General features: G+C 41.4%; 1 pseudogene; it reads right to left on the bottom strand.

The window, feature by feature from the left end:
* Positions 1-8902: 8902 nt before the first annotated feature.
* Positions 8903-13063, bottom strand: LOC128564542 (tyrosine-protein kinase Lyn-like; annotated as a pseudogene).
* Between the last annotated feature and the right edge of the window lie 2495 nt (positions 13064-15558).

Genomic DNA, 15558 nt, shown 5'->3' with positions numbered 1-15558 from the left:
TGCAAAAGTGTTCCCTTTTCTCCACATCCGCGCCAACATCTCTGGTCTTGGGATTTTGTGATATAGGCTAGTCTCACTGGAGTTAGATGGTGTCTCAAAGTAGTTTTGATTTGCATTTCTCTGATGATTAAGGATGATGAGCATTTTTTCATATGTCTGTAGGCTGAGCGCCAGTCTTCTTCAGAGAAGTTTCTCTTCAAGTCCCTTGCCCGTCTGTGATGGGATCACTTGTTCTTTCCTTGCTTATACATTTGAGTTCTCTGTGGATTCTGGTTATTAAACCTTTGTCAGAGACATAACCTGCAAATATCTTCTCCCATTCTGAGGGCTATCTGCTTGCTTTACTTACGGTGCTCTTGGCTGTGCAGAAGCTTTTTAGTTTGATCAGATCCCAGTAGTGAAATATTGAAGCTGCTTCAATTGCCCTGGGTGTCCTCTTCATAAAATATTCGCCCAGACCAATTTCTTCAAGAGTTTTCCCTGCACTCTCTTCTAGTATTTTTATAGTTTCATGTCTTAAGTTTAAATCTTTAATCCAATGAGAGTCTATCTTAGTTAATGGTGAAAGGTGTGGGTCCAGTTTCAGTCTTCTACAGGTTGCCAGCCAGTTCACCCAGCACCATTTGGTAAATAGGGAACTTTTCCCCACTGAATGTTTTTAATTGGCTTGTCAAAGATCAAATAACGGTAAGTAGCTGGGTTCGTGTCTTGGTTCTCTATTCTGTTCCATACATCTACCTCTCTGTTTTTGTGCCAGTACCATGCTGTTTTGATCACTATTGATTTATAGTATAGTCTGAGGTCTGGTAGCGAGATTCCCCCTGCTTTGTTTTTAGTTACGAGTAATGTCTTGGCTATTCGAGGTTTTTTCTTTCCATATAAAATGAAGTATTATTTTTTCAAGATCTTTACAGTATGACAATGGAGCTTTAATAGGGATTGCATTAAAATTGTATATTACTTTGAGTACTATGGACATTTTAACAATGTTGATTCTTCTGAGCCATGAGCATGGTATGTTTTTCCATTTGTTAACATTTTCAGCTATTTCTTTTCTTAGAGTTTCATAGTTCTCTTTATAGAGATCTTTTACGTCCTTTGTTAGATAAACTCCCAAATATTTCATCTCCTTTGGCAATACTGTGAAAGAAATAGAGTCCTTGACTATTTTTTCAGCTTGACTATTGTTGGTACATGTAATAGCTACAGATTTATGAGTATTCATTTGATTTTGTAACCTGAAACGCTGCTGTATTTCTTGATCACTTCTCAGAGTTTTGAAGTAGAATCCCTGATTATTTTCCAGATATACAATCATATCATCTGTGAAAAGTGAAAGTTTGATCTCTTCTGACCCTATATGGATACCCTCGATCGCCTTTTCTTCCCTAATTGTGATGGCTAAAACTTCCATTACAATGTTAAAGACCAGTGGAGAAAAAGGGCAACCTTGCCTGGTTCCTAATCTGAGTGAAAATGATTTCAATTTAACTCCATTCAATACGATATTGGCTGTGGGTTTGCTGTAGATGGCCTCTATCAGTTTAAGAAATGTCCCTTCTGGGCGGCGCCTGTGGCTCAGTCGGTAAGGCGCCGGCCCCATATACCGAGGGTGGCGGGTTCAGACCCGGCCCTGGCCAAACTGCAACCAAAAATAGCCGGGCGTTGTGGCGGGCGCCTGTAGTCCCAGCTGCTCGGGAGGCTGAGGCAAGAGAATCGCTTAAGCCCAGGAGTTGGAGGTTGCTGTGAGCTGCGTGAGGCCACAGCACTCTACCAAGGGCCATAAAGTGAGACTCTGTCTCTACAAAAAAAAAAAAAAGAAAAGAAATGTCCCTTCTATACCCATTTTCTTAAGTGTTCTGATCATGAAGGGATGCTGGATATTGTCAAAATCTTTTTCTGCATCAACCAAGAGAATCATATGGTCTTTTTTTTTTAATTTGTTTATGTGCTGAATTATATTTATAGATTTACGTATATTGAATGAGCCTTGAGACCCTGGGATAAAACCCACTTGATCGTGGTGTGTAATTTATTTGATGTGTTGCTGGATTCTGTTTTTTAGGATCTTGTTGAATATTTTTTCATCTATATTCATTAGTGATGTTGGTCTATAATTTTCTTTTCTTGTTGATTCTTTTCCTCGTTTGGGGATCAAGGTGATGTTTGCTTCATAGAATGTGTTGGGTAGTATTCCTTCTTTTTCTATATTTCGGAACATGTTGAATAATATAGGCACTAGTTCCTTTTTAAAGGTTTGGTAGAATTCTGTTGTGAAGCCATCTCATCCTGGGCTCTTCCTTTTAGGGAGATTTTGTATAGTCGATGCTATTTCAGAACTCGATATAGGCCTGTTCAACATTTTCACTTGATTCTGGCTAAGTCTTGGAAGGTGACATGCTTCCAAGTATTGGTCAATTTCCTTCAGATTTTCATATTTCTGAGAATAAAGTTTCTTGTAATATTCATTAAAGATTTTTTGAATTTCTAAGGAGTCTGTTGTTATTTCATCTTTGTCATTTCTGATTCATGAAATTAGAGATTTTACTCTTTTTTTCCTGGTTAGGTTAGCCAAAGGTTTATCTATTTTATTGACCTTTTCAAAAAATCAAGTTTTTGATTTATTGATATGTTGTATAATCCTTTTGTTTTCAATTTCATTTAATTTGCTCTAATTTTGGTTATTTCTTTTCTTCTGCTGGGTTTGGGATTGGAATGTTCTTCCTTTTCCAGTTGTCTGAGATGTCTCATTAAGTTGTTAACTTCCTCTCTTTCTGTTCTCTTGAGGAAGGCTTGCAGGGTCATAAATTTCCCTCTTCGGACTGCCTTTGCAGTATCCCCGAAGTTCTGATAATTTGTGTCTTCATTGTTGTTTTGTTCCAAAAATTAGGTAATTTCCTTCTTAATCTCATCTATGACCCAGGTATCATTTAGAATAAGGTTATTTAGCTTCCATGTTTTTGTATAAGTATGCGAATTCCTGTTGTTACTGAGTTCCACTTTTATTCCATTATGGTCTGAGAAGATGCAAGGAATAATTTCTATTCTTTTAAAATTGCTGAGGTTAGATTTGTGACCTAAGATGTGATCGATTTTGGAGTATGTTCCGTGGGCTGATGAGAAGAATGTGTATTCAGTTTTGTTAGGATGAAATGTTCTGTAGATGTCTGTTAAATCCAAATGTTGAATGGTTAATTTTAACTCTAAAATTTCTTTGCTTAGCTTCTTATTAGAGGATCTATCCAACAATAGATGTTAAAATCTCTGACTACTATGGAGCTGGAGGAAATCAAGTTGCTCATGTCTGATAGAGTTTCTCTTATATATTGAGGTGCATTTTGGTTGTGTGTATATATATTAATAATTGAAATCTCATCATATTGAGTATTGCCCTTAACAAATATGAAGTGACCATCCTTATCTTTCCTTACTTTTGTAGGTTTAAAGCTTATTGTATCTGCAAATAAAATTGCAACACTTGCTTTTTTCTGCTTTCCATTTGCCTAGAATATAGATGACTATCCCTTTATCCTGAATCTATATTTGTCTTTTAAGGTAAGATGAGATTCTTGTATGTGGCAGATATCTGACCTGAGTTTTTGTATCCAGTCCCCAGCCTGTGCCTCTATAGAGGACAATTTAAGCCATTCACATTAATTGAGAATATTGATAGGCCTGGTAGAAATTTGGGTATCGGGTTTTTTGAAAGACCAGTGGACATTTTTAATCCTTTCACTGTTGTGGAAGTTGGAATTTGATCAAAAGTTTCAGAGTGAGTTAACTTTTGTGGTGGAGGATTGCATTAGCCATTATGGAGGATTGTTCTGAGAATATCCTGGAGAGCTGGTTTAGTTATGGCAAATTTCTTCAACATGTGAATGTCATTGAAGTATTTATTTCCTCCATCATAAATGAAACTCAGTTTCAATGGTACAGTACACTGGGTTGAAAGTTATTTTGTCTTAGGAGATTAAAAATCAATGACCACCCTCATCTGGCTTGAAAGATTTCAGCAGAGAGATCTGCAGTCATTCTAATATTCTTCCTTTTGTAGGTTATGTTTTTTTTTACATATGGCTGCTTTCAAAATTTTCTCCTTCATATTAACTTTAGTGAAGTTAATTATGATGTGCCTGGGGGATGTCTTATTCAGGTTGAGTCATGCTGGGGTTCTGAAACTGTCTGCTATTTGAATTTCAGAATCTCTTGGCATGTCTGAAAAGTTCTCTTTCATAATCACATGAAGAAGAGCCTCTGTGCCTTGCGAAGCTACTTCATCACCTTTAGGGATCCCTATAAGGTGAATATTGATTTTCTTCAAATTATCCCAGAGCTCTCTGAGAGAATGATCCATTTTTGCTCTCCACTTCTTTTCCTCTTTGAGAGTTTGGAAGTGTTCAAAACCTTTATCTTCGATATCAGAAATCCTTTCTTCTGCCTGCTCCATTCTGTTACTGAGGGATTCTACTGCATTTTTCATATCTTGGAAGGCTGAAACTTCTTTTCTCAATGTGTCTAAATCTTTGGTGATTTTTTCTTTGAATTCATTGAATTCTTGAGACATCTTTTGAATTATTCCTAGAATTTCTACCTCCAACTTTACTTTCATTCTGTTGATCTTATTTGCTATCCATATTCTAAATTCGATTTCTGACATCTCAGCCATCTGTTTATGGATGGGATCCTCTGGTTTCCCTGGTTTGTCATTCCTTGGGGAAGTTGAACTCTTCTGATTATTCATATTGCCACAGTTTTTCCACTGATTCTGCCCCCATGATTGTTTTTCACTGTTTAGATAGATGAGCAGGTTAGGTGAAATTGGATTGGAGACTTCTGGGGTTGTGGTTGACCAGACCTTCACCAAGAAACTGGTACTGGTGACTGCAGCTTTTCCTCTACAATTTTGCAAAGGACCTGTACAGTACTAAAGTCTGTGACTCTAGAGGCCTGCTTGGTGTACTGAGGGTAGGTGACTCTGTCTTGTATTCAGCTGATCTCTGTCCAATCCTAGTGAATCAGTGGCTCCATTACAATGTTCTGGGTTGCAGTCTCAGCTTTGGAGAAATACAAGCAACTAGGACATTCTGTCCCCCACAGGTAATACCTAGAAGAGGAAAAAAATCAAACCTTCCCACTACAACAAAACTGGGGTACCACCTTGGAGGGTCCTCGGGTGATTTGTCCAGTTCAAGAGTTCCAAACCAATTGTCCCAAACAGCACCCACACTCTAGCTGGAGAGTTCAAAAGGTCTCCAGAAACTAGATATTAGGAGACTGCTGGTAGCTCAAGTGTGGCTTGAGCACCTCTGGTGCTTTGAGGAGTCAGAAAGGCCCATCCAGTGGAAGGTTTGGAGCAAGGGGATTGATGCCTCTTTCCCCACCTTGCTCACCCTTCACCAACAGACTCCAATAACCCCAGCCTTTGGTAGCCCCACCAGTAGTCTCTGTTAACCCAGTCTCTGTGGCCCAGTTCTATCCCATAAGCAAATGTTCCAGGGCTATGTGCCTGCCAAAGTCAAAGTAAGGTCACTGCCTCCTCCTCATGGTTACCACCCTCTGCCACCATCCAGCAGGGGAAGCTGAAGCCTGCCTGCCTCAGATACTCAATGGCTGCTGGAGCTAAGTCCACCTGAGCTAAGTCTAAATCTGAGGATATCCAGACAGCAAAAGAATTTCTCCCTCAGCCATTGCACCTTTGTTGCTGCTGTTCTGCAGCTCTGGTATCCCTATAGGACTATGTCTGGTTCCCTCTGGCAAACCACAGAGTTGGAAAGATGACACTCCAAAATTAGACCCCAGCAGGATCACTCCATTAATGCTGATATTGGGTGGGGGGTGTCTCCGCTTGGGTTCATGCACCTCAGCAGTTCCCGAGTCTCCACCCATAGTGCAGAGACCTAAGCCTCTTCCCACTGCTGAGATAAAATTTCTCAGGGCCAGGTCAGTTACTTTTCCCTCTTTGTCTTTCTGTACTGTTACTGGATTCACAGATACAGCACAGCTGCACTGCCTCCGTCTATGCAATGCCCAGTTCTAGCCAAGAAGTGCAGACATTCTGGTCTCTGCAGGGGTTGGACTTCTAGACCACTGGGCCAGGGGGGTAGGGTAGACTGGAAGTTCAAGGTGGCAAGGAAAATATTTGTTCAAACTTCCTGCCAGACAAGGGAATTCCTGGGATCATAGCAGGGGCTCTGTGGAAGAGTCCTAGCTTCCAGTAATTCTCTCCAGTGGGATGAGGGAGGAGAACTTCAGTTCATTGCTCACTAGTAGAGATCCCACAGCAAGCAAGCAACTCTCTTAGGGGAGGTGATGGACACACAGTCCTCTTTGGGATGAGATCTGTACCTGAAATGTGTTTCCTTGGAGTTGAAGCTTGTCTCAGCACGGAAGACGTGCAATTATCTATCTCTTCTCTCAGCTCAGCTCCCCTCCTTCAGCTTTGTTGGGTTCTTTCTGGCCGTTATCTCTCCCTCTGGACTGGAGCTTCTGTAGAAAGCTGGCTCCAGTCAGCCGTCATCCGCCATTCCCACTTTTTCTTGTTGAATGTGGAAATTGGAGTTAGGGAAAGTAGCCAACCCACAGATTTAGCAAAACATAAAACATGTTGAAACCAAATGGGTAAATAAACAGACAAAAAAGCTAGCAGACATACAAGCACACAGATGCACAGACAATCAGAAACAAATAAACATACAGACAAAAACAACAAAAATGATGATAATCATAAAATAATTTTTTTTCATAAAATAATTTTTTAAAAACTCTAAAAATCTGGGGGATTAGGCAGATTACACCTGCAGTGCATCTTACTAGGGTATATGTGAAACTTAGTAAATGTCTTAGCACAATAACTAAGAAAATGCCAGGAAGGCTATGTTAACCAGTGTGATGAAAATGTGTCAAACAGTCTTAGTGTATGGTGCCCCATGATCACATTAATGTACACAGCTATGATTTAATAAAAAAAAACCTCTAAAAATCTAATGTAAGCTCTCTCAGCAACCATAAGAAGGGAAGAAGAAGAGAAAAAAATAGTATTAATAAAAATTTTTTTTAATTTAACAATCACTCCTACAGGAAAAGGATGAAAAAATAATAATAATAAAATAAAAAATAAATGTAAAAAGGCACCAACCACAAAAATATTATTCATATATATTTATATATATAAACATATGACTATACATATGACATAGGGGTCGACTTTAGTAGGAATATATTTGTATTGCAATATACTTTCTGGACACCAGGTGGCGATGTGACTGGTTCCTAGGCTTATACCTGATTTACAGTTTAGCTTTTACCCCAGTTACCTTCATACCTGGCCCATAGAAGGAGGTACCTGTGTTAGTAGCCATTTCTGAAGTTTAGAAATATTTCTGTTTCCTTACTGTCTGCCTAACATCAACTGTCCTGCTCCAGACGCACCCCTATCTGACCTCTAAATTCAGGGCAGGAGTCCACCCTCACCAACTTTTCCACTCAGCTCCTAGTTTCCTCTGGAACTGGGAACCACAATCTTCTCTGCCAGAGGGGCTAGTTGCCATGGGCACCTTCTACCTCAGCAGTGCCAAGACTTTTCCATCAGTCTCCACGGATCAGGATTACACCTTTCAGTCCAGCAATCCGCCAGTTCGCTGCACACCCTGAACTGCCAGTCCACACCAATATTCCCTGCCAGGAATGATCTAGTCCATTCATTCACATCTGCTGTTCTGGGAAAAGGTGCCATGGCAGTCGCCACTTAAGACATTTCAAAATGTGTCCATTTCCTAGGTGGGATCCTTTCCCCTTAATTTTCTTTTCTTTTTTTCTTTTTTTTTTTTTTTTTTTTTGTAGAGACAGAGTTTCACTTTATTGCCCTCGGTAGAGTGCCATGGCGTCACACAGCTCACAGCAACCTCCAACTCCTGGGCTTAGGCGATTCTTCTGCCTCAGCCTCCGGAGTAGCTGGGACTACAGGCGCCCGCCACAACGCCCGGCTATTTTTTTTTTTTTTATTGCAGTTCGGCCGGGGCTGGATTTGAACCCGCCACCCTCGGTATATGGGGCCGGCGCCCTGCTCACTGAGCCACAGGCGCCGCCCTTAATTTTGTATCAGGCTGCCTAGCCCTCTGCAACCCGAAGGGCACCCCTTTCTGGTCGCCAAATTCCGCTCAGAAGTCCACACTTCACCAACTTTCCACAAAACACCTAGTTTCCCCACAACTGGGAACTGCAGTCCTCCATAGGGGAGGGGCTGGTTCCTGCCGCCTCTAGCGATCAGCTGCTGGCACAGGCACCGCTTCCAGAAAAAGACTGAAATTTCTCCAGCAGATTCCACAGCTCCGGGTTACACCTCAAGTCCAGAAATCCACCATTTTGTTGCACACCCCTAGCTGCCTGTCCACACCAGCACTCCACTCGGGGGAAGATCCACCCCTCTGACTCTCACCTGATGATGAAGGAGAGTTGGGCTGAACATCTGTCCTTTTTGCCATCATGCTCTGGCTATCTGGTTATTTTAGCTTCATAAACAGATTTAGTTCTGCTATTATTGGGGATTTATTGCAATGGTCTCTGAATCTTTTGAGATATGTGTCCAATTGTAAACGTAGGACCAACTGGGTGCATTTTTTGAAGAGAATAGGTGTTTTCTTCTCAGGTGGTTGTATTCAGACATTGGTCAAGCAAAGCGGGATTATAGCTGAGGACCAGTCCAAGCCGTAACCTGCCAGGGCATGAGTCTAAGAGAACAAAATGCTTTCCCATTTACAGGATGTTCTTCCTGAAAAATTCAGCCTCACCCTTCAGGAACCACAGGTGAATCCTATGCTGAAGATAACCAGCACAATCAATGATCATTACTTTTCCTCTCTGAGCGACACAGCCACCTGGGCCTAGTGACAGCTTTCCCTGTGCTCTAAGGCTGCTGCTGGTACTGTCCTTCTGTGGCAGTGAAGGAGTCATCCCGGACTCAAGTAATCAAATGTTGGCCTCTCTTCTGCCTTTTCTTCCCAGCACATTTTCATAATGCCACAGAGCTCACCTGAGCAGTTCTCCACACCGGACATCCAGTGGCCCTGGGCCAGGTGGCCATCATGCTGACATTAGTTCTCCCTGGGTAGGGAATTTTCCTATAGGTGACGATTTCATATAGGCAAATTCCAAAGGACCACACATCAGACTTAATAATAAAACAACCGAAGTTGATTGCTTCTGGAACTGTCCACTTACTAGGAACTTAGAACCTTCCCTTGCCATGTACTCATTATCCTCAATTATTCTAGCAAGGCCATAATCTGCAATTTTGCACATGAGTGACTTGGAGATCAGGACACTGGCCGCTCGCAGGTCTGTCTCTGTGAATGTAGTTCTTCCGCTCAGTGTACGCCATCTCCTCTGCAATCAGAGCAGAAAAGTCGAGGAGCTTTGGAAGCAGCACTTTGCCACCTTCATCAATCTTCAGGAAATCCAGCTAACAGCCTTTGGCTATGTACCTGGTGATGATGTAAATGGGCTCCTCCCTTGTGACCACAGTGTAAAGTCTCACGAGCTTGTTGTGCTGGAGGGTCTTCATGAAGTTGGCTGCTTGAAGGAAGGCCTGCACAGACATGGTGCCTGGTTTCAGAGTTTTTACATCCACCTTGGTACCGTTGTTATAGTAACCCACCCAGACTTCCCCAAACTTTCCAACGCGGGGCCTTTTTACCAACTGTATGGACTCCCAGGTTATCTCCCAAGCATCTTTTTCCCATGGCTTCTGTGGCTTGGGACTAATGCATGCCTCTTCCAGCCTTCTGCAGAAGCCATCTGACTGCTTTTGGTAATGCTTAATCATGTCACTGATACAGATAAAAGTGATTCATGGAGAGATGCAATGACCCCCCCATTGTCCAGACTTCTAATTTTGTAGTGCTGAATCACATCACCATGCACAGGGTCAGAGTCTCTGACAGATGGAGAGAAGTTTCATTTTAAAGTTTCACTTTCTCTGATAATAAAAGACCCAGGGCTTTCCCCTGAAGCCAGAACCTACCTTTCTGTATCCTTTCTGGTTATATAAAAACCACTCTTCTGGGCAGCACCTGTACCTCAGTAGGTAGGGGGCCAGCCACATACAATGAAGCTGGCAGTTTGAGCCTGGCCTGGGCCTGCTAAAACAACAAGGACAACAGCAACAACAAAATAGCCGGGCGTGTTGGAGGGCACCTGTAGTCCCAGCTACTTGTGAGGCTGAGGCAAGAGAATCCTTAAGCCCAAGAGTTTGAGGTTGCTGTGAGCTGCAAAGCCACAGCATTCTACCAAGGGCCACAGCTTGAGACTGTCTCAAAACCGAAAAAAAAAAGGCACTCTTCCGTTTCTGAGGTGTCCAATTGGGATGCATAGTTGCTGGGATGGAGGGAGCCTTCTCCCTTTGTTGAAAGGGACTTAGCTTTCCATAGTTCACGCTCCTCCAGGGCTTTCGTCTTTTCTCCTTTCTTGAAAGTCAAGTCGTCTAGCTGGATGTTCCACAACGTCTACATGCTCCTGCAAACCTTTAGTTTGCAACCTCTGTCCTGATAAAAGCTGCAATTCTGGAACTGGCCTTTGCTGTTTATTGGACGCTAGATCTGTCACATCAATAGTTCGGTCAGTATTATGTACTGGTCGAGTCTTCAAATCTACTCTGTCATCATTCAGATTGTCTTTCCCTTTTGATTCTATGTATCCCGTATTTCCCACTCTTGGTGAAAGTTTGGGGGCTGTGTTGGCAGAGCTCTGCATGGACTTGACTTCAGAGGAGGGGCACGTGGGGACAGCTGCATGGTCAGGGCCGGGGCTGGAGGCTGCTACCGTGTGCAATTTAAATTCTAATTTTACAAGCGTATAGACTGGCAGTGTACATATTATTTATCACATTCCATGTACAGGCTTTGTCCAGCATGCTGTCTGGTATGGGGACATTTAAATCTTAAATTTTCTTAGTCCTAGCTAGGGATACAATATAGCACACTGGCTAAGTGTTTGGGCCTGAGAGTCAACCATTCTATAGCCTGAGTTTGTTAAGCTCCTTATTATGTGCCAGGCTCTGGTCTAGGTTGTGGGATAATAAGCAGTAAACAACACAACCAACAGCCTGCCTTTACAGAGATGAGTCTAATGGAAGATACAGACCATAAAAATATAAACAATGTAGGGCCACGCCTATGACTCAGTGAGTAGGGGCCCACCCCATATACCCAGGGGGGCAGGTTCAAACCCAGCCCCCGCCAAGCTGCAGCAAAAAAATAGCCAGGTGTTGTGGCAGGCACTTGTGGTCCCACCTACTCGGGAGGCTGAGGAAGAGAATCACTTAAGCCCAGGAGTTGGAGGTTGCTGTGAGCTGTGAGGCCATGGCACTCTACCAAGGGCATCAAAGTGAGACTCTGTCTCTTAAAAAAAAAATTATATATGTATATATATATAAACAATGTAATAGTACTATAAAGAAAAATAAGGCAGGACAATTGGACACAAAGTGAGTGGCGACTTTAGATAAAGGAGTCAATGCGAGCTTCTCTGAGATTATATTTGAGTAGAGACCTGAATAATGTAAAGAAGTCAGCATGAGCATCTTTAGTGGACAAATAAACCCTAGACCTTTAATTTTCTATTCTGGAAACCTTAGACAAGCTACCTAATTTCTGAGTTTTTACTTCACCATCTGTAAAACTGGTATCATAATACTTTCAGGTTGTATTAAGGATTAAATGATATATGTGTGAAGTGCTAACACAGTGTGTGAAATACAAGGTCTGACAATTAAGTTCACAAACTTCCCACCTTGCACTTACATTGCCAGCCTGTACAAACAGCTTGGTAAGGTTTCATAACCTCAGTACATCAACGTCTCACAGCTGCATCCAGGTCAACCTATGATGGTATCTTGCTGAGTGGTGTTCATTATTGTTGTTGCATGTTTTTGTGTGCTGTTGTGAGAATGCTGGGACTTGAATGAGAGCAATGAACAAACAGCAAATTTCTTATTAAACTTGGCAAACATGGAGGTGAAATCAGGGACTTGTTAGTCCAAGTTCATGAGGACAATACCATGAAGAAAACAGCAGTGTACAAATGAATTAAATGTTTTTCTGAGGAGAGAGAAAGCATCACTGATGAAGAGATGTCAGGGTGGCCAGTTACAGACAGAACTGTTGAAAAAATTACAAGAATTCATCAAATTGTGCATCAAAATTGGCAGCTGATGGTGAGAAGTATAACAGACCAAGTAAACATCGATAAACATTTAGGAAAATCTTAGCTGAAAATCTTGGCATGAGAAAAGTATATGCAAAAATGGTCCTTATGGAGCTCACTGATGAACAAAGGCAAAAGAGAGTCAAAGTTTGCCAAGACGTTTTGGAGAGACAAGACCATGTTTGGGGCCATATTAACACTGGTGATGAAATATGAGTGTATTACATACTCCTAAAACAAAATATCAAAGTGGACAATGGAAGCCAGCCTATAATCCATAACCAAAAAATTTCTATCAGCCGAAATCAAGAGTCAAAACAATGTTGCTAACCTTTTTTATTATCAGAGAGATTGTTCATTATGAATCTGCATCCAATAACCTGAATGTGCATCCAATAACAGTGGGCCATCTGTTTAGGATAACTCTGATTTTTTCTTTCAAGACTTTTTCATTCTAGGAATAGCTACTCTGCTTCTATCTCTTGAAATTCTCACTGCATACCCTAGCTAATTCCCTGTCCTCTAGCTTCCCCATTTTCTTGTCCTTTCCTGTGCTAGACATATATTGGAATAAACTCACTGAAAAACTGGTATTGCATTAAATACACTGAACCCCAAACAGATCATACTGGTACACTCATGTTTTTTCACCAACTGGACAAACAGTTAACCAAGTTTACTATTTGGAAGTGTTGAAAAGACTGTGTGAAAAGGTTAGGCGAAAACAACCTGAACTTTTCACTAAAAACTCATGCCTCTTGCATCACAACAATGCACCAGCTCACATGGCACTGTCTGTGAGAGAGTTTTTAGCCAGTAAACAAATAACTGTATTGGAACATCTTCCCTACTCACCTGATCTCATCAGGCCCCTAATGACTTTTTCTTTACCCAAAGATAAAGGAAATATTGAAAGGAAAACATTTTGATGACATTCAGGACAGCAAGTGTAATACCTATGAGGACAGCTCTGATGGCCATTCCAGAAAAAGAGCTCTAAAATTGCTTTGAAGGGTGGAATAGGTGCTGGCATCAATGCTTGCTTCCCTAGCCACTCTGCTTCTATCTCTTGAAATTCTCACTGCATACCCTACCTAATCCCCTGTTCTCTAGCTTCCCCATTTTCTTGTCCTTTCCTTGCTAGACATATATTGGAATAAACTCACTGAAAAACTGGTATTCCATTAAATACACTGAGGGAGTACTTAGAAGGTGACTGTAGTGATATTCAGCAATGAGGTATGTAGCACTTTTTTACGGTGAGTTCTTAATGTTAGAACTTAATTGTTAGACCTCCTCCCTGTTTCTTCCCATCTTTACTTCTCCATCCCTTTCTCCTACATTTCAATTTCCCCATTGCAAACACAGTTCCAACCAGCATTTGTCTAGACTTCCCTAAAAGCATCCAGATTTCCTCTGGGAAATCTACATTGTGATATGTAGGGCAAAAATTCCTGGTGATCATGTTCCATTAACAAAGCTAAAGGATACAGACCCTTGCCTTCCTTGACTCAGCAGGATCAGGAGCCAGGCATGTGTCCCAAGCTCAGCTGTGAGATGCTCTTTCTGGGGTTCAGACTATTGAGCTAGTGACATATAGACACAATGTGTAATGATAGCTTAAATCATGAAATAAGATAAAAACTGAAAACATCAGCTCTATAGGTTAGGGGCCTTTCCTTATTCTTCTATTTGGATAATGTAAGTGTTCCACAAACATATGGGGTTCAGTATATTTAATGTAATGAGTCTGTTGTAATATACATCTAAAACAGATAAGGATGAGAACATGAAGAAGCTAGAGAACAAGGATTAGCTAAGGCACACTGCAGGAATTCCGAGAGACAGAACTGGAGTAGTTATTCCTAGAATCAGAGTCTTGAAAAAAAAAAATCAGTTATCCTAAAGGTCCACTTTTTTAAGGTCAGGTCATAGGATGCAGAATCTATACAATCCCAATAACAAGGCAAACAATTCTATTATACCAATTCTAGCTATATGTTATATCCATATAGCTAATTGTAGCCATGGTTTAATCTAAATCTATGTATACCTTTGTTCATCCTGCTTCCTTCACCTGCAATACTTTCCCTCTCTCCATTTCCCACCTACCATCTGTGGTTCCTAAAAGGCACTGTGCTTTCTAAAGCCCTCTCTGCCTCTGGCAAATCTTCTTGAAATTGGAATTCCCCTCCCAATCTCTGTCCTGTCTTTGTGTCCAAGCTTCAGCTGCTGTTAGGAAACCTTCCCTGCCTGTCTGTACAACTAAGTTAAAAGTCCCTCACCTGGGCTTGCATTCCTCAATTTTTCTTGAATGATTGTTAAGCTAAAGAGCTTTGTGAACATGCAAGTGTTTGGGAACTTCCCCAGTATCCATGTCATACTAGCTGTATGTAAAGCACCCTCTGGCGGTAAAAGAGGTTAATGATCCGTCCTTGTCACCAAGATTTGCTTTTAGAGAGTTTATATTAAGATCATATTGGAGAAAAAAAAGTCATGCTGACTTTTTGTAGAGATACGTACCTGTTGCTAAAGAATGATTTTTGAGCGAATTTTTCCTTCTTTTTTACCCACTCCCGTTTTCTTTCACCCTCCTCTTTATTTCTTCCCATTCTTACTTCTCTATCCCTTTCCCCTACATTTCAAGTGGCCCATTGAAAACACAGTTCCAACTGGCATTTGTCTTGGCTTCTCTAAAAGCTTCTAGATTTCCTTTGGGAATTCACAGATCTGCATTGTGATCTGTGGAGTAAAAATTCCTGGGGACCATGATCTACTACTGAAACTGAAGAGACCCTTGCCTTCCTTGGCTCAGCAGGATCAGAGGCCAGGCATATGACTCAAGCTCAGTTGTGAGCTGCTCTTTCTGGGGCTTAGACTTTTGAGCCAGTGACATACAGACAGCAGGAAAATCTGTAAGATATTCACACATGGATGGCGTGCACTCTTTGCCATCCTGCTTTAGAAAACTGTCGGGGTTCCTACAGCTCACTGCTCCAGAGCCCCCTGATTCCTGCCCATTTCCAAGACTGATTCTCCCAGGTATCACCACTCTGAGATTCCCAATAGTCTTCCAATAACTTCCTTCTCTTTATGTTAGCCCAAATCAATATCTGTGGCCCCGTCAGTTTACAAGATTATAAAACAAATAAACATCATTCTAGCATGATGGCATGAAAAGAAGCTATCTGCCCTCCTGTTCCACTATGCTGGAATAAATTTAAGGATTAAAGAGAAACATTTAAATCCTAGCTTTAGATTATCAGGTGGCACAAGCAAATAATATGAGGGTATTTTGGAATGAAAACTAGAAAACAGAACAGAGAATGTCAATAGAAAGATTAGACATTTCTTTTTTTT

The sequence above is a fragment of the Nycticebus coucang genome, chromosome 14 (assembly GCF_027406575.1).
Source record: "Nycticebus coucang isolate mNycCou1 chromosome 14, mNycCou1.pri, whole genome shotgun sequence".
In the NCBI taxonomy this organism is placed as follows: Eukaryota; Metazoa; Chordata; class Mammalia; order Primates; family Lorisidae; genus Nycticebus; species Nycticebus coucang.
The sequence above is the reverse complement of the archived record's forward strand: the minus strand, read 5'-3'. Positions and strand labels throughout refer to the sequence as shown.